The sequence below is a fragment of the Lissotriton helveticus genome, chromosome 6 (assembly GCF_964261635.1).
Source record: "Lissotriton helveticus chromosome 6, aLisHel1.1, whole genome shotgun sequence".
Lineage (NCBI taxonomy): Eukaryota > Metazoa > Chordata > Amphibia > Caudata > Salamandridae > Lissotriton > Lissotriton helveticus.
Genome location: NC_136067.1, coordinates 2,113,813,908 through 2,113,840,096, shown reverse-complemented (window position 1 = coordinate 2,113,840,096; position 26,189 = coordinate 2,113,813,908). Strand labels below are relative to the sequence as shown.

At 46.3% G+C, this 26,189-nt stretch overlaps 1 protein-coding gene across 1 annotated transcript in view; it reads right to left on the bottom strand.

Moving 5' to 3' along the window:
* The window catches only part of LOC144763075 (uncharacterized), a 676,435-nt gene extending 650,647 nt beyond the window's left edge, over positions 1-25,788 (bottom strand). The window contains 1 exon segment of the mRNA XM_078648377.1: positions 25,761-25,788. The gene's annotated coding sequence lies outside the window, so the exon portion shown is untranslated.
* Between the last annotated feature and the right edge of the window lie 401 nt (positions 25,789-26,189).

The following is a 26,189-nucleotide window of genomic DNA, read 5'->3' as shown; positions in this document are numbered from 1 at the left end:
GGTCCAGAGCTGGCCTCCACAATGCTTGGGACGAAAGGCGGAGCCTGGTTCAGCGAGGGACTCATGTGGAATGAGGGCGGTTGAACCAGAGTTTACAGAGAGGGAGAGGAATGTGGACACCACACAGAGCACATAATTGGTGTATTCTGGCAACACCACAGCCTACTCACTCCAGCTTCTGTAATTTACAGCCCGGGTCTGTCAGCCCCTCACACAGCTGCTTCACTCCAGAGTCCTTGAGGTCGTTGTCGCTCAGGTCCAGCTCTATGAGAGACTCACTGGTGCTTAGAAGAGAGGCCAGGTCACCACAGCAAGAGCCAGTCAGGGAGCATTCACCCATCCTGAAAAACAGAGAGCGCCTTGAAGGGTTTAGTGCCAGGAGAGTGCGCGCTTGCACACACACACTCTCTCTCTCTCTTTCACACACACACAACACACACACACTCTCGCTCTCTCTCACACACACACAACACACACACTCTCTCTCTCCCTCTGTCTCTCTCTCTCTCTCACGCACACACACAGACATACACTCTCCCTCTCTCTCTCACACAGACACTCCCTCACAATCACACAAAGTCACACACACTCTCCCTCTCTCTCTGTCTCTCTCACATACAACACACTCTCCCTCACACACAAAAACACACTCTCTCACACACACAGACACACACACAACACATACACACCTGCAAAAACACACACAAACACACTCTCTCTCTCTCACACACACACACACACACACACACACACCACACACACTCTCTATCTCTATCACACACACTCACATACACACTCTCTCTCCTCTGTCTCTTTCACACACACACACACAAAACATACCCAAACACACACACACACTCTCCCTTTATCTCTCTCACACTTACCACACACACACACACACTCTCCCTCTATCTATCTCTCTCATACACACACACTCGCACACAACACACACACACACACTCCCTCTCTCTCATAACTCCAGACACACCCTCCCCCCCACACACACACCTCCCTCCTCCCCAGATAGATGACCAAAGAGTGTTCTGTTTGTTAATGAAAAGTGGAAAACCAATGTTTACAAGTAGAGATGCACAGTACTGGCATGATGATCATTACATGAACAAGGAGAATGAGGTTTTACTTCCAACAATTCTAATCTTTCTTCTGCAGTTTATTTGGGAGATTATCTATTAACCTCTTCCGTGCTCATGACGGCCAGGGGCCGTCCGAACCATGCCCGAGATTGGAATGGCCCAGCACAGCGACGGAGGTTAACTCTGCTCTTCCTCATTAAGGGGCTTATTCAGCCAACACAGCCATGAGAAAACACTTGCCGACCACCCATCTGCCAGTGGGCCACCAACTTCAGAGCGCCAAAAGGGCCACACTAACTAGGACAGGCTCTGTGATTTTGTATTTTGATATCCGTCATCACTTAGAAAATCTTACATGGAAACCAATGCCACCCTTCAACAAAATGATCCTGGCTGGCACAGCGGTGGCCTGTAAGTATGGCAGACGGTCTTCATGGGAGGGCTTAGGCCTGTGTCGTCTATGCAGACGTCTGTAGATAAACGTAGCAATGATTTTAGTTAAGAATGTACTTGTTTTACTTTTTCCTTATTAATTTATGTTTGTTTATCAATGTACTCATGTTTGTTAATTTTTGTTTAGTTTGGTGCCCAATCACTGCTGGGTTAGGGAGTGCCTAATAAGTGTGTAAATGAAATAAAAGTGTATGACCACTTGCTTTCAGTGGGAGACTGTTAGCAGAGATAGGTGAGGCAGGACACCAGTGATGAGGAGGGTGTGGCGAACATCACAATGAGAGGACCATTCACTGGGGAGAACATGAAGGCCACTTACCCCAGCTTCTGGACTCGGCAGCCTGGGTACTTCAGCACCTCGCACAGCAGCCTCACCGCCGTGTCACCAAGTACGTTATCACTGAGCTCCAGCTCTGTGAGTGAGTGAGCGGAGCTGAGCAGGCAAGAAAATTCTTCTATGCAGGAACCAGTAAAGACACACTGGTTTATGCTGCCGGAGATAAAAAACACACAAACATTATGCCTGCAGAAGGCACTTTCAAGCACCACCACATTATCTGCTACATGACACACTAACAACAGACTCTGGAATGTGCCTAAGATTTCAATTCACTTGAAAATAAATATGTTTAATTAGAATGATCACTACAGAAAGTCATGAGGGTGGGAGTTAAGGTATTATTCTTAGCCCCCACTCTGATGATTTTTACATCATGAACTTGTTGACCCTCTCGTCAGTCTAAACTCCCTTATAACTTAAAAAATATTCCATTTTAACAGGAGTAAATTTGACTTCCTAACACAACTAAATGATAGCTGGATGGATGGATGGATGGATGGATGGATGGATGGATGGATGGATGGATAGATGGATGGATGGATGGATGGATGGAAGGACGCACGGACGGACGGACAGACGGACGGACGGATGGACAGACGGACAAACAGACAGACAGACAGATAGATAAATAGATAGATAGACAGATAGATAGATAAATAGGTAGATGCCAGAATATAATACACAATCTGCTCCCATTATAGAGAGTGAGAAGGAAACTTGACTCATGAGAGGCAAAGCCTTGGGTGGGTCATTTTGCTCCTCCCCTTCTGCATCTCAACAAATGCTAATAAATAACATATTGCCAATGAGTTTCTGAGTATATTGGTTATTCAATGCTGTTTTTCTGTTCATTGTTTACACAAAACATATTTAAATAAAATGACTTCACAATTCCATTTAAGCATCACGATAAAATCCCACTGAAGAGGCCTCCAGATTATTATCTATGTACTTCTCTTGTGCAAAGTCAACGTTATTTGCAATCAGTGAGGAAGTAAACAGAAATATTTTCCAAATTTCCCAAACCCATACACAATGAAGACTTTCATACCACTACATCTTTTGAAAAAACAAACCACCTAAACAAACAATCAACCCAGAAACATAGGAGTCAGTCGAAGGGGAGTGAGTTGTGACCCTTTCAGATGCTTAGGACTCAAGTGTAAGTCAGGCTGGCCTCATGACAGGATGCGCGAGAGGTGCATTCAGAGCTAGGTCTGGGCCTCTTGCTATGGACAGAGAGGGGGTTAGTCTCAGGTTTAGACAGGGTGCAAGTGTGGGCTTTAAACGTAGGTCATGTAGGTCTGGGACACTTGCTATGGACAGAGAGGGGGTTAGTCTCAGGTTTAGACAGGGTGCAAGTGTGGGCTTTAAACGTAGGTCATGTAGGTCTGGGACTCTTGCTATGGACAGAGAGGGCTTAGTCTCAGGTTTAGACAGGGTGCCAGTGTGGGCTTTAAACACAGGTCTTGTAGGTCTGGGGCTCTAGCTTAGGACAGAGGGGGGCTTAGTCTCAGGTTCAGACAGGGTACAAGTGTGGGCTTTAAACGCAGGTCTTGTAGGTCTGGGGCTCTAGCTTAGGACAGAGGGGGGCTTAGTCTCCGGTTCAGACAGGGTACAAGTGTGGGCTTTAAAAGCAGGTCATGTAGGTCTGGGGCTCTTGCTATGGACAGAGGGGGGCTTAGTCTCAGGTTTAGACAGGGTACAAGTGTGGGCTTTAAACACAGGTCGTGTAGGTCTGGGGCTCTAGCTTAGGACAGAGGGGGGCTTAGTCTCAGGTTCAGACAGGGTACAAGTGTGGGCTTTAAACACAGGTCTTGTAGGTCTGGGGCTCTAGCTTAGGACATAGGGGGGCTTAGTCTCAGGTTCAGACAGGGTACAAGTGTGGGCTTTAAACACAGGTCTTGTAGGTCTGGGGCTCTAGCTTAGGACAGAGGGGGGCTTAGTCTCAGGTTCAGACAGGGTACAAGTGTGGGCTTTAAGCGCAGGTCTTGTAGGTCTGGGGCTCTAGCTTAGGACAGAGGGGGGCTCAGTCTCAGGTTCAGACAGGGTACAAGTGTGGGCTTTAAACGCAGGTCATGTAGGTCTGGGGCTCTAGCTATGGACAGAGGGGGGCTTAGTCTCAGGTTCAGACAGGGTACAAGTGTGGGCTTTAAACACAGGTCTTGTAGGTCTGGGGCTCTAACTTAGGACAGAGGGGGGCTTAGTCTCAGGTTCAGACAGGGTACAAGTGTGGGCTTTAAACACAGGTCTTGTAGGTCTGGGGCTCTAGCTTAGGACAGAGGGGGGCTTAGTCTCAGGTTCAGACAGAATACAAGTGTGGGCTTTAAACACAGGTCTTGTAGGTCTGGGGCTCTAGCTTAGGACAGAGGGGGGCGTAGTCTCAGGTTCAGACAGGGTACAAGTGTGGGCTTTAAGCGCAGGTCATGTAGGTCTGGGGCTCTAGCTATGGACAGAGGGGGGCTTAGTCTCAGGTTTAGACAGGGTACAAGTGTGGGCTTTAAACACAGGTCTTGTAGGTCTGGGGCTCTAGCTTAGGACAGAGGGGGGCTTAGTCTCAGGTTCAGACAGGGTACAAGTGTGGGCTTTAAACACAGGTCTTGTAGGTCTGGGGCTCTAGCTATGGACAGAGGGGGGCTTAGTCTCAGGTTTAGACAGGGTACAAGTGTGGGCTTTAAACACAGGTCTTGTAGGTCTGGGGCTCTAGCTTAGGACAGAGGGGGGCTTAGTCTCAGGTTCAGACAGGGTACAAGTGTGGGCTTTAAACGCAGGTCATGTAGGTCTGGGGCTCTAGCTATGGACAGAGGGGGGCTTAGTCTCAGGTTTAGACAGGGTACAAGTGTGGGCTTTAAACGCAGGTCATGTAGGTCTGGGGCTCTCGCTATGGACAGAGGGGGCTTAGTCTCAGGTTTAGACAGGGTACAAGTGTGGGCTTTAAACGCAGGTCATGTAGGTCTGGGACTCTCGCTATGGACAGAGGGGGCTTAGTCTCAGGTTTAGACAGGGTACAAGTGTGGGCTTTAAACGCAGGTCATGTAGGTCTGGGACTCTCGCTATGGACAGAGGGGGCTTAGTCTCAGGTTTAGACAGAGTACAAGTGTGGGCTTTAAACGCAGGTCATGTAGGTCTGGGGCTCTTGCTATGGACAGAGGGGGCTTGGTCTCAGGTTCACACAGGGTACAAGTGTGGGCTTTAAACGTAGGTCATGTAGGTCTGGGACTCTCGCTATGGACAGAGGGGGCTTAGTCTCAGGTTTAGACAGGGTACAAGTGTGGGCTTTAAACGCAGGTCATGTAGGTCTGGGACTCTCGCTATGGACAGAGGGGGCTTAGTCTCAGGTTTAGACAGGGTACAAGTGTGGGCTTTAAACGCAGGTCATGTAGGTCTGGGGCTCTCGCTATGGACAGAGGGGGCTTAGTCTCAGGTTCACACAGGGTACAAGTGTGGGATTTAAACGTAGGTCATGTAGGTCTGGGGCTCTCGCTATGGACAGAGAGGGGCTTAGTCTCAGGTTCACACAGGGTACAAGTGTGGGCTTTAAACGTAGGTCATGTAGGTCTGGGGCTTTCGCTAAGGACAGAGGGGGGCTTAGTCTCAGGTTCAGACAGGGTACAAGTGTGGGCTTTAAACACAGGTCTTGTAGGTCTGGGGCTCTAGCTTAGGACAGAGGGGGGCTTAGTCTCAGGTTCAGACAGGGTACAAGTGTGGGCTTTAAACGCAGGTCTTGTAGGTCTGGGGCTCTAGCTAAGGACAGAGGGGGGCTTAGTCTCAGGTTCACACAGGGTACAAGTGTGGGCTTTAAACGTAGGTCATGTAGGTCTGGGGCTTTCGCTAAGGACAGAGGGGGGCTTAGTCTCAGGTTCAGACAGGGTACAAGTGTGGGCTTTAAACACAGGTCTTGTAGGTCTGGGGCTCTAGCTTAGGACAGAGGGGGGCTTAGTCTCAGGTTCAGACAGGGTACAAGTGTGGGCTTTAAACGCAGGTCTTGTAGGTCTGGGGCTCTAGCTTAGGACAGAGGGGGGCTTAGTCTCAGGTTCAGTCAGGGTACAAGTGTGGGCTTTAAACGTAGGTCATGTAGGTCTGGGGCTCTCGCTAAGGACAGAGGGGGGCTTAGTCTCAGGTTCAGACAGGGTACAAGTGTGGGCTTTAAACACAGGTCTTGTAGGTCTGGGGCTCTAGCTTAGGACAGAGGGGGGCTTAGTCTCAGGTTCAGACAGGGTACAAGTGTGGGCTTTAAACACAGGTCTTGTAGGTCTGGGGCTCTAGCTAAGGACAGAGGGGGGCTTAGTCTCAGGTTCACACAGGGTACAAGTGTGGGCTTTAAAAGTAGGTCATGTAGGTCTGGGGCTCTCGCTAAGGACAGAGGGGGGCTTAGTCTCAGGTTCAGACAGGGTACAAGTGTGGGCTTTAAACACAGGTCTTGTAGGTCTGGGGCTCTAGCTTAGGACAGAGGGGGGCTTAGTCTCAGGTTCAGACAGGGTACAAGTGTGGGCTTTAAACGCAGGTCTTGTAGGTCTGGGGCTCTAGCTAAGGACAGAGGGGGGCTTAGTCTCAGGTTCAGACAGGGTACAAGTGTGGGCTTTAAACGCAGGTCTCGTAGAGCAGAGGCGGGACTTGCACTGGGGTTAGGATGGTTAGGTACCACAGACATGGAGGAGAAGCTACAGAGAACCCTGTCAAGCCCAGGATGAAGGCAGATAGACAAATGAACCTGGGATTAGAAATGGGAGTTACAGAGAAGAGTGTTACTGTCTCCCTGAACATACTGCACCAGAAGGTCGACCCACGTTCATGCGGGTGCAAGAGAACCAGGCTATGGCAGGATATCACTGGGTGGGTCTGAAGTGGACACACTGGTCGTCGCTAATACTTGAGTCTGTCTACAGCTATCAATCAAGACATCATCTGTTGTTACCATCAGAACTTTTTACCTGCAGTTACCACTATGGCTGAGCGACATTATAATTAGGGGACATTTAACATGGCTACATGGGTGGAGCTAAATATGCTATGCCAACATCACTGATGATGTGCTTTATTTAAAATAAATAAACAAAACGTAATTTCCTTGTCTTGACTCAATGTTCAGAATTCCGAGCTACCCTGAAAGTCCCAATAAGGCTCATTTGAAGCGTCAAGCTCAGTCAGGGCTCCAGGATGCTGGACACATTCTCTAGAATATCCCCCTCTGTCACACAATGTGCACAGACTGCAAGAATGCGTAGTGCTCTTTGGGGCCATGGGTGAAGGGCCTGAGATCCAGCATCCATGCTCAGGCCAGCCGTGCCGCAAAGTGCCCAGGACAGGCCTTCCCTTCTTGGCTGGGTAAGGAAGCTGTGATCAGGGCCTGGGTCAGAGCTCCATTTGGCCCTAGGACCCAGGACAGGGTCTTGTACACTCTCTTGCCTCCTCTCTCTGCACTGGCAGATTTTGCCCCCCAATGGTCTGACCAGAGTGGATCAGGTCAAATGGTGCCTGGCACCGATGCTGCTTGTCTGCCCAGGCCCTGCGAATAGTCTGTTGCCTTTCTCCACCCAGTACAGTTCTGCAGTGGCTCATAATGACCATTCCATGGGGTGTCCCGGACACCCTTGCCAGCACCAATGTGTCTCACTCAGGCTGCAACTCAGCCCGATTCTCTTGTCCATACTCGCGGAGCAAGCTGGGCTCGCCAGTACTCAGGAGAGTGCCCTGTCCCCCCCAGTGCTGAGCAGGCAAGAATGGGCTCCCACAGCAGGCTTCCGAGGAGTGCCCATGTCTGTCCAGGACTCTGGTCACTTTGGTCGCCAGGTTGCCCAGACCATCAGGTTGCCCAGACCAGATAACCAGTCGTGGATGGCTGACCAAACGACCAGAGGGCTGGCACTGCTCACTGTCGTTTGTTTCTCACCCTGGGTTCTGTAGGCCCATTTTAGTCTGGGGAAATGGCTTCCTGGCAGGCCGGAGGGCTGTGGTTGAGTGGCGGGTTAACCTTTCTTCACTCCCCAGATCCAGGCTCCAGAAAGGTGGAAGAAACCGACCCATGGAACTCTGAGCCCATAGACTGTGGCGGTCACTACCCAGGGCATGGTGGCTACAGACTGGGTAGAAAGACTGTGTCCCTGCAGGGTGTGGAGGGGAATTGGGACTTCAGCGAAGGCCCAATCACCAAGCAGGTCCTTTGCTGTCTGTTCTGTTCGTCTGCAGGTATCACTCAGAGGGACGCGATCTGTTGTCACTGACAGGGATTCAAGAATCAGGTGCTGGCACCACAGCAGTGGAGTCTCCTCCTTAAATCCTCCCAGGACAGAGGGCACTGCCAGCCCCGTGCTATCGAAGTGAAATCCATCTCGCATAGAATCTTCTGGGATTTAACAAACTCTGTATGACAACCCAACACAGCAAAGAAAATGAACGAGGACAACCGTGACCTGTATATTAGTGCACAGGAGAGGGAGAAGGAAAGGAAACTGGAGAAGTGAGCTCGAGAGGAGAGAAGATAGTGACAAGTACATGTGTGCACAGGAGAGGCAGAAGGAAAAGGAACTGGAGAAGTGAGCTCGAGAGAAGAGAAGATAGTGACAAGTGCAGTGTGTGCAGGAGAGGAGGAGGAAAGTAAATTAGAGAAGCAAGCTTGAGAAGAGAGAAGATAGTGATAAGTACATGTGTGCACAGGAGATCAGGAGGAAAGTAACCTAGAGAAGTGAGCTCGAGAAGAGAGAAGATAGTGACAAGTATATGTGTGCACAGGAGAGGCAGAAGGCAAGATAACTGGAGAAGTGAGCTTGAGAGGAGAGAAGATAGTGACAAGTACATGTGTGCACAGGAGATCAGGAGGAAAGTAACCTAGAGAAGTGAGCTCGAGAAGAGAGAAGATAGTGACAATTACATGTGTGCATAGGAGAGGCAGAAGGCAAGATAACTGGAGAAGTGAGCTTGAGAGGAGAGAAGATAGTGACAAGTACATGTGTGCACAGGAGAGGAGGAGGAAAGGAAACCTGATAATTGAGCTCAAGAGGAGAGATGCAACCTTGAGCGGAGAGAGACAAGAAAGTGACTGAAACTGAACTCGGACAAGACGGAAGTCCTCATCCTGGGATCATCGCCATCCGCCTGGGACGATTCCTGGTGGCCCCCTGCCCTGGGCCCCACTCCCATACCTACGGACCATGCACTCAACCTCGGCTTCATCCTGGACTCCTCCCTCTCGATGACCAGACAAGTCAATGCCGTCTCCTCATCATGCTTCAACACCCTGTGCATGCTCCGCAAGATCTTCCGATGGATCCCCACCGAAACCAGGAAGACCGTCACCCAGGCACTCGTCACCAGCCGACTGGACTACGGGAACACCCTCTACGCCGGAACCACAGCCAAACTTCAAAAAAGACTCCAACGCATCCAGAACGCCTCCGCACGACTCATCCTGGACATCCCACGACACAGCCACATCTCTGGCCACCTGAAAGACCTGCACTGGCTCCCCATCAGCAAGAGAATCACGTTCAGGCTCCTCACCCACGCACACAAGGCTCTCCACGACCTGGGCCCAAAGTACCTCAACGACCGCCTGACCTTCTACACGCCCACCTGCCAGCTACGATCAACCAGCCACGCCCTCGCCTCCGTACCACGCATACGCCGAGCCACCGCTGGAGGAAGATCCTTCTCCTACCTTGCAGCCAAAACTTGGAACTCCCTCCCCATCCACCTTCGGCTGACCCAGGACCACCTATCCTTCAGGAAGCAGCTCAAGACCTGGCTGTTCGAGCAGTGACGTAACCCTCTCCCCCAGTGCCTTGAGACCCTCCCGGGTGAGTAGCGCACTTTACAAATGCATTGATTGATTGATTGATTGATACATATGTGCACAGGCGATCAGGAGGAAAGTAAACTAGAGAAGCGAGCTCGAGAAGAGAGAAGATAGTGACAAGTACATGTGTGCAGGAGGAAAGGAAACTAGAGAAACGAGCTTGAGAAGATAGTGACAAGTACATGTGTGCACAAGAGAGGCAGAAGGCAAGAAAACTGGAGAAGTAGGCTTGAGAGGAGAGAAGATAGTGACAAGAACATGTGTGCACAGGAGAGGAGGAGGAAAGGAATGTGGAGAAGCGAGCTCGAGAGGAGAGAAGATAGTGACAAGTACCCATCTGCACAGAAGAGCAGAAGGAAAGGAAACTAGAGAAGCGAGCTCGAAAAGAGAGATAATAGTGACAAGTACATGTGTGCACAGGAGAGCAGGAGGAAAGGAAACTAGAGTAGCGAGCTCAAGAGGAGAGAAGATAGTGACAAGTACCCATGTGCACAGGAGAGCAGGAGGAAAGGAAATTGAAGAAGTGACCTTGAGAAGAGAGAAGAAAGTGTCAAGTACATGTGTGCACAGGAAAACAGGAGGAAAGGAAACTGGAGAAGCGACCTTGAGAGGAGAGAAGATAGTGATACGTACATGTGTGCGCAGGAAAGCAGGAGGAAAGGAAACTAGAGAAGCAAGCTTGAGAAGAGAGAAGATAGCGATAAGTACATGTGTGCACAGGAGAGCAGGAGGAAAGGAAACTAGAGTAGCGAGCTCGAGAGGAGAGAAGATAGTGACAAGTACATGTGTGCACACAAGAGCAGGAGGGAAACAACTAGAGAAGTGAGCTTGAGAGGAGAGAAGATAGTGACAGTTACATGTGTGCGCAGGAGAGCTGGAGGAAGGAAACTGGAGAAGCGACCTTGAGAGGAGAGAAGACACTGACAAGTACACATGTGCACAGTAGAGATAGGAGCAAAGGAAACTAGAGAAGTGACCATGAGAGGAGAGAAGATAGTGACCAGTACATGTGTGCACAGGAGAGGAGGAGGAAAGGAAACTAGGGAAGCAAGCTTAAGAGGAGAGAAGATAGTGACAAGTACAAGTGTGCGCAGTACAAACAGGAGGAAAAGAAACTAGAGAAGCGAGCATGAGAGGAGAGAAGATAGTGACAAGTACATGTGTGCACAGGAGAGCTGTAGGAAAGGAAACTGGAGAAGCGAGATTGAGAAGAGAAGATAGTGACAAGTACATGTGCACAGGAGAGGCAGAAGGAAAGAAAACTAGAGAAGTGAGCTTGAGAGGAGAGAAGATAGTGACAAGTACATGTGTGCACAGAAGAGCAGGAGGAAAGGAAACTAGAGAAGCGACCTCGAGAGGAGAGAAGATAGTGACAAGTACATGTGAGCACAGGCGAAGGAGAAGGCAAGAAAACTGGAGACGTGAGCTTGAGAGGAGAGAAGATAGTGATAAGTACATGTGTGCACAGGAGAGCAGGAGGAAAGGAAACAAGAGAAGTAACCCCGAGAGGAGAGAAGGTAGTGACAAGTACATGTGTGCACAGGAGAGCAGGAGGAAAGGAAACTAGAGAAGCGACCTTGAGAGATGAGAAGATAGTGACAAGTACATGTGAGCACAGGAGAGGGAGAAGGCAAGAAAACTGGAGACGTGAGCTTGAGAGGAGAGAAGATAGTGACAAGTACATATGTGCACAGGATTAAAGGAAACTGGATAAGCGACCTTGAGAGGAGAGAAGACACTGACAAGTACATGTGTGCACAGGAGAGCTGTAGGAAAGGAAACTGGAGAAGCGAGATTGAGAAGAGAAGATAGTGACAAGTACATGTGCACAGGAGAGGCAGAAGGAAAGAAAACTGGAGAAGTGAGCTTGAGAGGAGAGAAGATAGTGACATGTACATGTGTGCACCGGAGAGCAGGAGTAAAGGAAACAAAAGATGCGTCCTCGAGAGGAGAGAAGATAGTGACAAGTACATGTGTGCACAGGAGAGCAGGAGGAAAGGAAACCAGAGAAGCGACCTTGAGAGGAGAGAAGATAGTGACAATTACATGTGTGCACAGGAGAGCAGGAGGAAAGGAAACTAGAGAAGCGACCTCGAGAGGAGAGAAGATTGAGACAAGTACATGTGTGCACAGGAGAGGCAGAAGGAAAGGAAACTAGAGAAACGACCTCGAGAAGAGAGAAGATAGTGACAAGTACCGTGTGCACAGGAGAGCAGGAGGAAAGGAAATTGAAGAAGTGACCTTGAGAAGAGAAAAGAAAGTGTCAAGTACATGTGTGCACAGGAAAACAGGTGGAAAGGAAACTGGAGAAGCGACCTTGAGAGGAGAGAAGATAGTGATACGTACATGTGTGCGCAGGAGAGCAGGAGGAAAGGAAACTAGAGAAGCAAGCTTGAGAAGAGAGAAGATAGCGATAAGTACATGTGTGCACAGGAGAGCAGGAGGAAAGGAAACTAGAGTAGCGAGCTCGAGAGGAGAGAAGATAGTGACAAGTACATGTGTGCACACAAGAGCAGGAGGGAAGGAAACTAGAGAAGTGAGCTTGAGAGGAGAGAAGATAGTGACAGTTACATGTGTGCGCAGGAGAGCTGGAGGAAGAAAACTGGAGAAGCGACCTTGAGAGGAGAGAAGACACTGACAAGTACACATGTGCACAGTAGAGATAGGAGCAAAGGAAACTAGAGAAGTGACCATGAGAGGAGAGAAGATAGTGACCAGTACATGTGTGCACAGGAGAGGAGGAGGAAAGGAAACTAGGGAAGCAAGCTTGAGAGGAGAGAAGATAGTGACAAGTACAAGTGTGCGCAGTACAAACAGGAGGAAAAGAAACTAGAGAAGCGAGCTTGAGAGGAGAGAAGATAGTGACAAGTACATGTGTGCACAGGAGAGCTGTAGGAAAGGAAACTGGAGAAGCGAGATTGAGAAGAGAAGATAGTGACAAGTACATGTGCACAGGAGAGGCAGAAGGAAAGAAAACTAGAGAAGTGAGCTTGAGAGGAGAGAAGATAGTGACAAGTACATGTGTGCACAGAAGAGCAGGAGGAAAGGAAACTAGAGAAGCGACCTCGAGAGGAGAGAAGATAGTGACAAGTACATGTGAGCACAGGCGAAGGAGAAGGCAAGAAAACTGGAGACGTGAGCTTGAGAGGAGAGAAGATAGTGATAAGTACATGTGTGCACAGGAGAGCAGGAGGAAAGGAAACAAGAGAAGTAACCCCGAGAGGAGAGAAGGTAGTGACAAGTACATGTGTGCACAGGAGAGCAGGAGGAAAGGAAACTAGAGAAGCGACCTTGAGAGATGAGAAGATAGTGACAAGTACATGTGAGCACAGGAGAGGGAGAAGGCAAGAAAACTGGAGACGTGAGCTTGAGAGGAGAGAAGATAGTGACAAGTACATATGTGCACAGGATTAAAGGAAACTGGATAAGCGACCTTGAGAGGAGAGAAGACACTGACAAGTACATGTGTGCACAGGAGAGCTGTAGGAAAGGAAACTGGAGAAGCGAGATTGAGAAGAGAAGATAGTGACAAGTACATGTGCACAGGAGAGGCAGAAGGAAAGAAAACTGGAGAAGTGAGCTTGAGAGGAGAGAAGATAGTGACAAGTACATGTGTGCACACAAGAGCAGGAGGGAAGGAAACTAGAGAAGTGAGCTTGAGAGGAGAGAAGATAGTGACAGTTACATGTGTGCGCAGGAGAGCTGGAGGAAGAAAACTGGAGAAGCGACCTTGAGAGGAGAGAAGACACTGACAAGTACACATGTGCACAGTAGAGATAGGAGCAAAGGAAACTAGAGAAGTGACCATGAGAGGAGAGAAGATAGTGACCAGTACATGTGTGCACAGGAGAGGAGGAGGAAAGGAAACTAGGGAAGCAAGCTTGAGAGGAGAGAAGATAGTGACAAGTACAAGTGTGCGCAGTACAAACAGGAGGAAAAGAAACTAGAGAAGCGAGCTTGAGAGGAGAGAAGATAGTGACAAGTACATGTGTGCACAGGAGAGCTGTAGGAAAGGAAACTGGAGAAGCGAGATTGAGAAGAGAAGATAGTGACAAGTACATGTGCACAGGAGAGGCAGAAGGAAAGAAAACTAGAGAAGTGAGCTTGAGAGGAGAGAAGATAGTGACAAGTACATGTGTGCACAGAAGAGCAGGAGGAAAGGAAACTAGAGAAGCGACCTCGAGAGGAGAGAAGATAGTGACAAGTACATGTGAGCACAGGCGAAGGAGAAGGCAAGAAAACTGGAGACGTGAGCTTGAGAGGAGAGAAGATAGTGATAAGTACATGTGTGCACAGGAGAGCAGGAGGAAAGGAAACAAGAGAAGTAACCCCGAGAGGAGAGAAGGTAGTGACAAGTACATGTGTGCACAGGAGAGCAGGAGGAAAGGAAACTAGAGAAGCGACCTTGAGAGATGAGAAGATAGTGACAAGTACATGTGAGCACAGGAGAGGGAGAAGGCAAGAAAACTGGAGACGTGAGCTTGAGAGGAGAGAAGATAGTGACAAGTACATATGTGCACAGGATTAAAGGAAACTGGATAAGCGACCTTGAGAGGAGAGAAGACACTGACAAGTACATGTGTGCACAGGAGAGCTGTAGGAAAGGAAACTGGAGAAGCGAGATTGAGAAGAGAAGATAGTGACAAGTACATGTGCACAGGAGAGGCAGAAGGAAAGAAAACTGGAGAAGTGAGCTTGAGAGGAGAGAAGATAGTGACAAGTACATGTGTGCACCGGAGAGCAGGAGTAAAGGAAACAAAATATGCGTCCTCGAGAGGAGAGAAGATAGTGACAAGTACATGTGTGCACAGGAGAGCAGGAGGAAAGGAAACCAGAGAAGCGACCTTGAGAGGAGAGAAGATAGTGACAATTACATGTGTGCACAGGAGAGCAGGAGGAAAGGAAACTAGAGAAGCGACCTCGAGAGGAGAGAAGATTGAGACAAGTACATGTGTGCACAGGAGAGGCAGAAGGAAAGGAAACTAGAGAAGCGAGCTCGAGAAGAGAGAAGATAGTGACAAGTACCGTGTGCACAGGAAAACAGGTGGAAAGGAAACTGGAGAAGCGACCTTGAGAGGAGAGAAGATAGTGATACGTACATGTGTGCGCAGGAGAGCAGGAGGAAAGGAAACTAGAGAAGCAAGCTTGAGAAGAGAGAAGATAGTGAAAAGTACATGTGTGCACAAGAGAGGTAGGAGTGTTGTATAGCGTTTTAGGACCCGGGTGAAATTTCCAGATTCATGCCTTTATATAAGTACAATCCTCATTGCCCTATTATAGGCATAGAAATCATACCCATATTTAGACATAGCCCATGCAGTCCGAATACAGGCATGGCTACTTTCACCCGTTTCTGAAAAGCCACAACGATTACTGGAAAATCGGCTTAAGCTGCTAGGAAACCTCCCCTTGCTTGAATATTGATTTGTCCAAGAACTAATGGAGTTTTCAAAGAAATACCATTCCCTTGGGATTCTTTGACGACGTTATTATGCCCGACTTTACATCAAAAAAGGCACCTTCAAGGTCTAAATATGCCTTCACTTGCTCTAGCACGACACAGTGGTTTGGAGCAGTTAGACTATCTACTTGCCCGACGCAGCCCGCTACAGCAAGTGCAGAAGGACGTCGACCCTCCAGCTGACGCACTGATCGAGAGGCTGCCTTTGTCTCGGCGAGAATCCAACTCCAGTGTTTCCAAGCTCCCCTTGCGGGTTGTTGGGAAATCGAGTCCCGAGACAGAGATACCAGACCTTCTTAATTTTAAAACTAAGGTACTGAGCTGATTAGACACTAAGAGAAATCTTGGATAAGATTCTTGGCAAAGAAAACTAAACCTATGCTACACCACACTTACTTCTTCCCTCGTACTAGACTTAGATTAGGTATATTGGGTAGGCGTATTTTAGGAGCACCAGTTGAGTACTTTTAGCCTTTGTTATTTATGTATGTATTTTATATGGCTTAGAAACCATACAATGCTCTTACAGTATTATTTTATATTACTGTTTACGCTGTACGCCTTATACTTTGCAGCTTTCTTAACGATTGTAACAGTTCACTTCTCTTATATGAGAAAGAAGACTGTTCAATAAATCCTTTTATTGAAAACAACCCGTCTTTCTATTTCTCCGCACCCCTGGTGAAACAAAGCATGCACGATTGACTGAGTGAAATAATTATCTATTGTTTCCACTACTTTAGAGATATATTTCTTATTCTTGGGAAACAAAGTTGTCATGTTTATGAGGTTGTCAGAAACTAATCCCTTCTTGTGAATTTGAAGTTTCTAGTGAGCTCTGAGCTAGCTGGCACTTACTATTAAGTTTAGTATATTCGAAAGAGACCTAGTCGACCTCAGTCCTACGTCATATCTATAGGATATACAATTCCAATGCACAGAGTCTATTGGGAATATAGGAACTACACTACATGGCGCCCAACGTTTGGTAAGGCACTAATTTAACGCTAGATACTAGAGTAATCTCAGTCGGGCTTTTCCCAGAGACCCCTTTTTCCCGTAAATACTCCAATAGACATCTGGAGTGGGTGAAATGATAACACATCCGCCACAACTGAGTAGGACGAAAATCCTATGTATTAGTTTTTGGTTTGTTCAGCGTTGAAGGATACAGTGTACCAAAATATTGTGCACCTTATCTTTGTTTCCTTGAAACTTGCTCTGCAAGCATTCAGTCAACAAATGCCAGATAGCAACACTGAAAATGGTGGACTTGCAGGCAATATGGCCGCACCAGGTCTTGACGTTACAGGCTTTAATGAAGCCGATGCGGATGCTATAATCATCCCAGAAAATCTAAGGAAAACCATCACTATAAAGCTTAGAGCAAATGGCCTATCATCAAGAGGTGGTAGGGTAATTTTTGTCATAGAGGCACATAAACATCGGCAGACAAAGGTATTCTATTCATGGATTGCCTTCCCGGAAGCAAATCCAGTAACAAATGTGTTCCACTTCTACAAAGAAGAAGAACCTCCAACGGAATACACTCCTTTTGAGGACGTTGAAATTCCATTAACATACCAAGAGCATGCGCTCTGGTTTAAAGGCGCCCTACAACATCAAAATCACACTACCGGGCTCGGTCCACTAGGTAGACCAGGAGCAACATGGCCGGTATTAGCCCGCTATACACCACATCCTGCCATTGAAACAATGACAGGTGCTGAACTATTAGTTCAATTAAAACAACAAATCAAAATCCATAGACAATTGGTTCAAGATGTCATGCAGACTTTAACAGTCCAACCTTTAAGGATTCCACAACACACCCCTCACCAGGGGAACACAAATAAAATCACACTACAGACTATACAATCATTCATTGGTAAATTGCCCACAAAACGGGAACAAATTCCATCCTGGATAGCTCAAAAGATTATTGAAATCGAGGTAGTATTTCCTGATAGTACACCTCATGAGAAACACAGAATCTTAACAATCTGTTTACCAATGGGGATCGCACCACACCTGGAGGGCTGTGACACTTGGGGTACAGTCTTAGCTGCAATCTACACAAAAACTCATGGTGTTCCGTCTATGGCGGTAATACCAGACGTCCTGAAACAGATTCAAAATGAATACGGGGCGTTAATCTGGGTATGAAATTACTGACGGATTTCAAACAGGTCTCAGCTATAATACTAGCTAATATTAAAGGTGAGGCAGCATCAGTAGCGATCCGCCAGAAATTAAGAGAATTTGATGTAACTGAGCAACCATAAGAACTGGCCAGAATACTTGAAAAATCCAATGAAGAACTAGGTAGAGACAGTTTGGGTGGTAAACCAGTGAAACCCCAACTGACTGAAAGTCCTGAAAAGGTCTTTATTAAAAATACTCTTACTACTCCTAAAAAGAAGTGGGAGAACACTAAACAGACACTTCCAAAAGAGAAGTGTTCTCAATCCAGATGTAGGTTTCCTCAAAAGGAGCCCTCTGAAAAGAGGTATAATCTTAGGAACAGGGATAATTTGACAAAACCTGACAGATATCAAGATACTGATACACGTTCCTCTCGTACCCTCCAGACTTCCTCACAGAAATCAGAAAGTGGAGGACGGTCAGAACAAAAGGAAGAATGCGTGAAGTCCAAATACGATCAACACATTCCAAAAAATAAGAAAACCCAATTCACAAAGAAGAAGGTAGCAGGTCTAAAGATCAGACATGCAGAGGATCTTGAGGACACAACTCAAGAACGGGGAGTGGGCCCAAACAATGCTGGACAGCGCAGCAGAAGTCACCATAGCTCGCAAGATCCTGAAGGATCATCTGGAGACAGTGAACTTGAATGAGTACATCCAAGTTGAAACTGCCGATACCAGGGTTAGTGTACACCATAAGTTATATGAAGTAACACTCCGGATGGAGGGGGACATAACTAGAAAAATAAGAGCACTCTTTTGGGAGAAGCTCTCTCAGGGTTATGACATTCTTCTAGCTGAACAAGACTGGCCACCTGAATTTGTAAGGGAGTGCCCAAAAGACATAATTATGCCAGCCTTCTCCAACCATGTTCCAATTCATAAAAAATATACCTATGCCAGGAAATGGGCTGTAGCCCAGGCTCCTGCATTATACAAAAATCATGTAGGATGGGATGAGGATTCTCCTCTCCATAAAATTCAATTAAAAACTCAACCAACTATGCAAAGACAGTATCCAGTTAAGCAAGAAGCTAAAAAACTGGTCAAGGAGATATTAGATCAACTTGAATACCAAGGCGTGATTGATAGATGCACCTCGTCCATGAACAATCCTTTGTTTCCTGTCTCCAAACCAGACAATACATATCATCTAGTTTTGGACTACAGGAATTTAAACTCCTGTTGCAAAACATTTGCAGTACAAAATGCACGCAGTGCAGCACTGATGAATAACATCGTGCGTAAAAAATATAAAACCACATTAGATATTTCTTCTGTCAAAATATTGCACCTGAAAGCAGGTAGTTGACCGCTTTCTTAATCATGGGGATACAGCGTCACTTCTGTTGTCTCCCCCAGGGATTCAAGAATAGCCCAGGGTTATTTTCAGCCAGAGTAACAGAGTTACTGCAAACATATGATGATGAGGCATTATAATGAATACCATAATACTTGGCTTCACATCTGAAGGGTACAAATTCAATTTAAAAAAATCAAGAATTGCCCACCTCAATGTCCTATTCTTAGGATACGAATTATCAAGTGAAGGCAAAAGCCTGGCAGCAAACTTTCTAGAGAAATGTGCGCTGCTCCCACCCCCAAAAACACTGAAAAATTTACAGTCAATTCTAGGTTTCCTAAATTTCGGAAGAACATACATTTTAAATTACGCAGAAAGGGTTTAACCTCTTTATGAATTAATCAAACCTGATTTCAAACCAATTAATTGGACTCAAAAACACACAGAAATTTTGCGTTCAGTGCAAACAGACATGTTGGCAACAACACACTTACAAACACGTGTAAACGTGCGCAACTTTGTAATCCGAATCATTCCAGGAAGATGCGAATTCACGTACTTAACTTTTAATGAGGGAGAAAAAGTACAACTAGCTTATAAATCAAACTTGTACACACAAGCTGAAATGAAATTCACTTCAACAGAAAAAATTCTGACAGCGGTTCAAACTGCAGTAGAAAAAAAAGAGAGCCCTCGCACAGGGAAAACGCATAATTGTTGTTACACCTGTAACTACTTTAGAGGCAGTGACAAAAGTAAGCATTCCAAATGCAAAGGCTTTACATTCAAGATGGATACAGTGGGTTAATTCTCTTGCTGCAACAGACGTTGAATACGTTTTTGACCCTCATTTGAAAACACAAGAATTTCTACAATACGAACAAGAATGTCCTCTGCCTACTGAGATTCTACCTCTAGAACAGTACGTATGTATAAGTTACACAGACGGATCAGTACAACCCGCAATTGGGGGTAAACAAGCCTATAGTGCTGTGTGCGCGATTGTTAAAGGTCGCTGGCGCGATGGTAAATTCCGACCTATGTTCACAAAAACGCAATCTCTTGGAGATTGTACAGCTCAGCGAGCTGAACTACAGGCATTCAAGATGGCGCTTGAAAATACTGATCGTGAATTCCCCACACTCATAGTGTGCGATTCCTATTACTGCGTTCAATCTTACAATGAATACTTGCAGAACTGGGTTCAAAACGGTTTCAAAGATGCAAAAGGTGGCAAAATCAAGCATAAGTTGCTTTGGAAACAAGTAGTTCAATTACAAAAAGAACTACAAAAGACTCACGTGATCCGTACACTGAGTCATCAGCTTGATGGCGTTCACGTTGCAGGAAATTAATTGGCTGATGAAGCCGCAAAGGCAGCTGTGCAAATGGCTTCCGTAGCTGCAATCACTCGTTCAAAAACGAAAATAGACAGCGAAATAATGCAGGCTGTCCAAGCTTCATGCAAGAACAGTGGTAAAACATTACCAAAAGGCTATCCACTCAAATACTCATACATAACTGATGTGAATAATGTTCCTTTTGCTCAAATCCCTGGAGTGGGGGAGAGAGTAATTCCAAACATGGAACATAGATTAGAACTAATTTTAGCAGCACACGAAGGGCTCGCCTCTGCACATGCAGGTGTTTCCGCCACAGTGTTGTTACTAAAACAAAGATACTGGTGGCCACACATGAGGAAACAGACCAGAAACTATGTTTTGGAATGTGAAATATGCCAAAAGATGAAAGTCTCTACTGTCAAACGTACTGCGCAGATACCCCTTCTAATTTCAGATAAACCATTAGCATGCATTTACCTAGACCACTGTGGTCCCTTACAGAGGGATGGCAACTATAAATATATCATGGCCGCAGTGGATTCATGCTCAAGATTCATTTGGATGTGGCCTCAGCGCTCGGCTGACGCCCGAACTGTTATAAAAGATTTGCGCGTCTTTATCGGCACATACGCTGTCGGCACGCTACATTCTGACCAGGGTCCTGCGTTTAGCTCCAAAGCTTACAAGGAGGCCATGGCCAGCTTGGGCGTTGCATTGCGGTATTCAAGTCCATTCCATTCTGAGGGTAATTCGGTAGTGGAGAGAAAAAAACGGGACATAAAGCAATCTATAACAGCTAGGGTATTAGGCTCAGGTGACGGGTGGGTCAAACATCTAATAAGTGTCCAACGCAGTCTAAACAATCTGCCAAGAAGTTCTCTGGGTGGAATCACTCCATATGAAATACTTTTTGGTACTAGAATGATTGTCCAGGACCTTGATCTTCACACCTCAGCGGTACAACAAAAACCCTTTGATATCAAAGACCGTTTGGCTGTTTTGCAGGACTTAAATGAAACAAGAAGAAATCTAAGCAACACAATACAGAAGATATCGACCACTTAAAGAGAACCACTCGTCCCAGCAAGGCCTGCCTGGATTCCAAAGATTGGGGATCTAGGCAGAGAAAATATCATGGATAAGAAGGAATTTGGGCCATCTTACAGACAACCAGTACCTGTCTTAGCAATCCACGGATAAAGAACATTGCTACTGCCGCCCCTGACAGTCCTGCCCGAACTGCCAAGCCATGCCTTCCCTGAACCGGATCGCTTTGTTCGCCCTAAGTTTGCAGTGTATGCTCAGACGTGAGTCCCTTGCTCACTTTGCCACTGGATTCAAGCAAGCCGGGCTGAAGATGGCTGTAATGCCAGAAACCGGTCCTAGGAAGTCTGTTTCCGGTCCAGGGAAGACATGGATTGGCAGTTCGGGCTGGACTGTTCCCATGAGGCACAGGGTCAGACTGATTTGCATATGGCCATGTCTGAACTGGGGTGGCAGAGTGGGCTAAAGAACGGTGATGGATTAAACCCAGATCTGTTGACTGGGTGTGAGTGTTTGATTGGTTCAAATGCTCCGTCCATCACCACCCCCTTTTGTACCGCTTTGTTCGCCATAAGTTGGCAGGGTATGCTCAGACGTGAGTCCCTTGCTCACTTTTCCACTGGATTCAAGCAAGCCTGGCTGAAGACAGCTGTAATGCCAGAAACCAGTCCTAGGAAGCTTGAATCCGGTCCAGGGAAGGCATGGCTTGGCAGTTCGGGCTGGACTGTTCCCATGAGGCACAGGGTCAGACTGATTTGCATATGGCCATGTCTGAACTGGGGTGGCAGAGTGGGCTAAAGAACGGTGATGGATTAAACCCAGATCTGTTGACTGGGTGTGAGTGTTTGATTGGTTCAAATGCTCCGTCCATCACCATCCCCTTTTGTACCGCTATGTTACAACATGGATAGTCACAGTTGCGTTCTATAGTGCTATTAGGCTGGACGTTGCAAAACCTTTGTTCAGGCTATGTCCCTTGGCGTCTAATCAACACCACGTCATTGTTTTCTGGATTTAACCTTACAGATAAACAAATCTCTTTGGCAAAGAGGGGAGCAGACTATACAGTGCTGAGCATTGAAAAACTGGAAAGATTACCATTGACTCTTTCTGAGAAGCCAGTGACAGAATGGATAATACATGGCACCATCACTTTGCCAGTGACGATTTTCCATTTTCAGTATTGTTTAAAACATATACCAGCAGGCCTGTATGAAAGGTTGGGTAAAGAATACATCAAGACATCCTGGGGTTTGCCTTATACACACAGATGTTGGAGTGGGGGGAAAGAAGTGTTTCTTAGTGGTACACATTGCGAAAACGCACTAAGCGTTTCTTTCCTATGTCAGGGTATTAACTTACACGGAGCCTGTGATGGTCCTCGAACAACTTATCCTGCCACCTGCAAAGTTCTCCGGCTGCAGTGATAGATCCAATTTTTAGGCAGCTTTCTAATGGAAGTTATTTAATGTTCAATGATCACAGCTGCTGTGGTTATGTTGCCAGGTATAGCCTATCTCGTAACAGTTTCAGCCAGGGTCACTTGCTGTATGCAAGTATTGTTTCCTAAAAGCAAGACAGATGGGGAGTCGCTGTTATGGACTTCACTGAACATCTCTTCTACACGAATTGATACACCAAGCAGAAAGAAAGTCATTCTTTTACAAAAAACTGTGCCACTGACCTCGTCCAGAGAAATGTATGACCTGCAAGTTGCAAGGACTTCTGCAGAGATACATGCGATTTTATCAACAATTTGCCCTATACATTTCTCAGAAATGTTAAGTTGTATCTTTAACATGTCTGATACGAGTGGTATTGTACATGTATTTAAGACAGTTTTTTCCGGACTGTTAGCACCCTTTCAAGCAGTCCTGGGAATATTTCCAAACTTTGTGCACTCGGTGTTTGGCGGACTGCCTCTCGTTTTGGGACTCGCGGCAGGAATACTATTTTTACTCCTTTTGCTCCGATATGGCAAGCCAATTCACCAACGACACCCAGTTCACAGTGGAGAAAGCCCTTCTGGCGATGAGGTGTCGTGAGCGCATCATCCAAATTTTGGGATTAACTTGTTTAAGAGAGCTGAATACCACATGGTTTCTGTCATTCAGACCAATCTGGCAAGATTGCATCTTACCTGTTCTGCGATGCCTGGCAAGATTGCATCTTACCTATTCTGCGATGCCTGCTATGTGGAAAAGAATGTGTGTTGGACATCTGTCTTACACTTCCATCAGTCCCGCCAACGGATGTTGATACTTTGCTTGGACCAGTAATGACGCTTGCACTGTGTTGTCCCCAGCGTCTACCAATCCTGATGATGGCATTCGTTGAAATCTCTCAGATGCGACTTACTGCCGGTGAGATAGGTGACAGGCACACAGGTACCATCTACTTCAAGCACTGCTAATGCGACTGATGCTGACGGCGATGTTTCACATCTGTGTACTATTGACCTTCTTAACGAGGTAATCCAACTTTCACCTACAATGATAGACGAATTCTTCACAGACTGAGAAGATGTGATGTTTTCTCCTAACAATGAAACTGACTTGTAAAGGTCGGCACTCAGTGTGCTGAGAGACTCTGAATTCGACCTTCGTTTTTCAAAACATACTTCATTTTCTATGATCAAGCTTTTTCCAAACTCGTATTTTTAATTTTTGGCACAAAGTACCCTGCTTAAAGTAAAACTATTCATAGAGAACTAGAAATTCTTTGAAATGTATTTATTTATTTATTTATATCATTCTAAAGCGCGCTGTAACCCTACGGGCATCCTGGCGCTGGTGCTTGAAAGACTTCCAAGAGACAATATTTGACCTTGTCCTCATTTAACCAGCTTATATAATGTGCTATGGAATGGTCTCGACCTTTCTTCTGTATTTCAGAGCCATTTCATGAATGTTTTTTTTTTTTAATGATTCATTCAGATAGCACCTTTTCAAACATCGAACGTGTATGCCTTGAATGAAACATTACTTTTGAATGCGTACGGCACAAATGCTCATTTATTGTGTACAACCATTTCGAATGCATTTTATGTATTTTGGGTGGGGTTTTTACACATCATGCTTTAGATATGTTTTTACTTAGAAATTAGTAATGTTAAACTTAATAAAGTGGCGTGGGTGTTGTGCAGCGTTTTAGGACCCGGGTGAAATTTCCCGATTCATGCCCCCCTTATATAGGTACAATCCTCATTGCCCTAATATAGGCATAGAAATCATACCCATATTTAGACATAGCCCATGCAGTCCAAATACAGGCATGGCTACTTCCACCCATTCCGAAAAGCCACAATGATTTCCTGGAAAATCGGCTTAAGCTGCTAGGGAACCTCCCCTTGCTTGAATATTGATTAGTCCAAGAACTCATAAGGTTTTCAAAGAAATACCATTACCTTGGGATTCTTTGATGACGTTATTATGCCCGACTTTATGTCAAACTAGGCACCTTCAAGGTATAAATATGCCTTCACTTGCTCTAGCACGACACAGTGGTTTGGAGCAGTTCGACTATCTACTTGCCCGATGCAGCTCGCTACAGCAAGTGCCAAAGGACGTCGACCCTCCAGCTGACGCACTGATCGAGAGGCTGCCTTTCTCTAGGCGAGAATCCAGCTCCAGTGTTTCCAAGCTCCCCTTGTGGGGTGTTGGGAAATCGAGTCCCGAGAAAGAGATACCAGACCTCCTTCATTCTAAAATCAAGGTACGGAGCTGATTAGACCCTAAGAGAAATCTTGGATAAGATTCTTGGTAAAGAAAACTAAACCTATGCTACACCACACTTACTTCTTCCCTCATACTAGACTTAGATTAGGTACATTGGGGTAGGCGTATTTTAGAAGCACCAGTTGAGTATTTTTAGCCTTTGTTATTTATGTATGTATTTTATATGGCTTAGAAACCATACAATGCTCTTACAGTATTATTTCATATTACTGTTTACGCTGTACGGATTATATTTTGCAGCTTGCATAACGATTGTAGCAGTTCACTTTTCTTGTATGAGAAAGAAGATTGTTCAATAAATCCTTTTATTGAAAACAACCCGTCTTTCTATTTCTCTGCACCTCTGGTGAAACGAAGCATGCACAATTGACTGAGTGAAATACTTATCTATTGTTTCCACGACTCTAGAGATATATTTCTTATTCTTGGGAAACAAAGTTGTCAAGTTGGTTGTCAGAAACTAATCCCTTCTTGTGAATTCGAGAAAGTTTCTAGTGACCTCTGAGCTAGCTGGCACTCACTATTAAGTTTAGTATATTCGATAAAGACCTAATCGACCTCAGTCCTACGTCATATCTATAGGATATACTATTCCAATGCGCAGAGCCTATTGAGAATATAGGAACTACACTACAGGAAGAAAGAAAACTAGAGAAGCGAGCTCAAGAAGAGAGAAGATAGTGAAAAGTACATGTGTGCGCAAGAAAGGTAGGAGTCAAGAAAACTGGAGAAGTGAGCTTGAGGAGAGAAAAGATAGTGACAAATACAAATGTGCACAGGAGAGCAGGAGGAAAAGAAACTGGAGAAGCAAGCTTGAGAGGAGAGAAGATAGTGACAAGTGCATGTGCGCGCAGGAGAGCAGGAGGGAAAGAAACTGGAGAAGCGAGTTTGAGAAGAGAGAAGCTAGTGCACTGACAGCAGGGGAAGGGGAGGTGGGCTCAAGAGGGGATGAGTGTACAATACAATGCCTGTGACGGCCTCCATACTCCAGTTTCTCCATCTTGCACGCTGGGTGGTCCTGCGCTCCACACATCTGTCTCTCTGCTGCACCTTCGCCCAGGCTGTCCCTCAGGTGCAAAGTTGTGAGAGCTGCACCTTCATGGCACTCTGAGGCACGATCTGCACCAGTGGCACCGGAGCACTCAGACATCCTGTAGGAGACACACATATTAACACACACCATGCACCATTATTGTTGAACATTTGACTCTATTTCTAGACTCTGGATATGGCTTCAGAATAGCCTATTGAAATGTTGTTGAAGCAGTCTGGGGGTGACTATGAAAGGGTTGCATTAGGAGGCAGGCTTACAGCTTGGAGGTCATGTATGCAGCAGGTCACGTTCAGCATAAATGGGTCATGGCTTGACACAGGAATGTCTTGTTCAGTCCACACCACCAAGCTACCACAGTTCA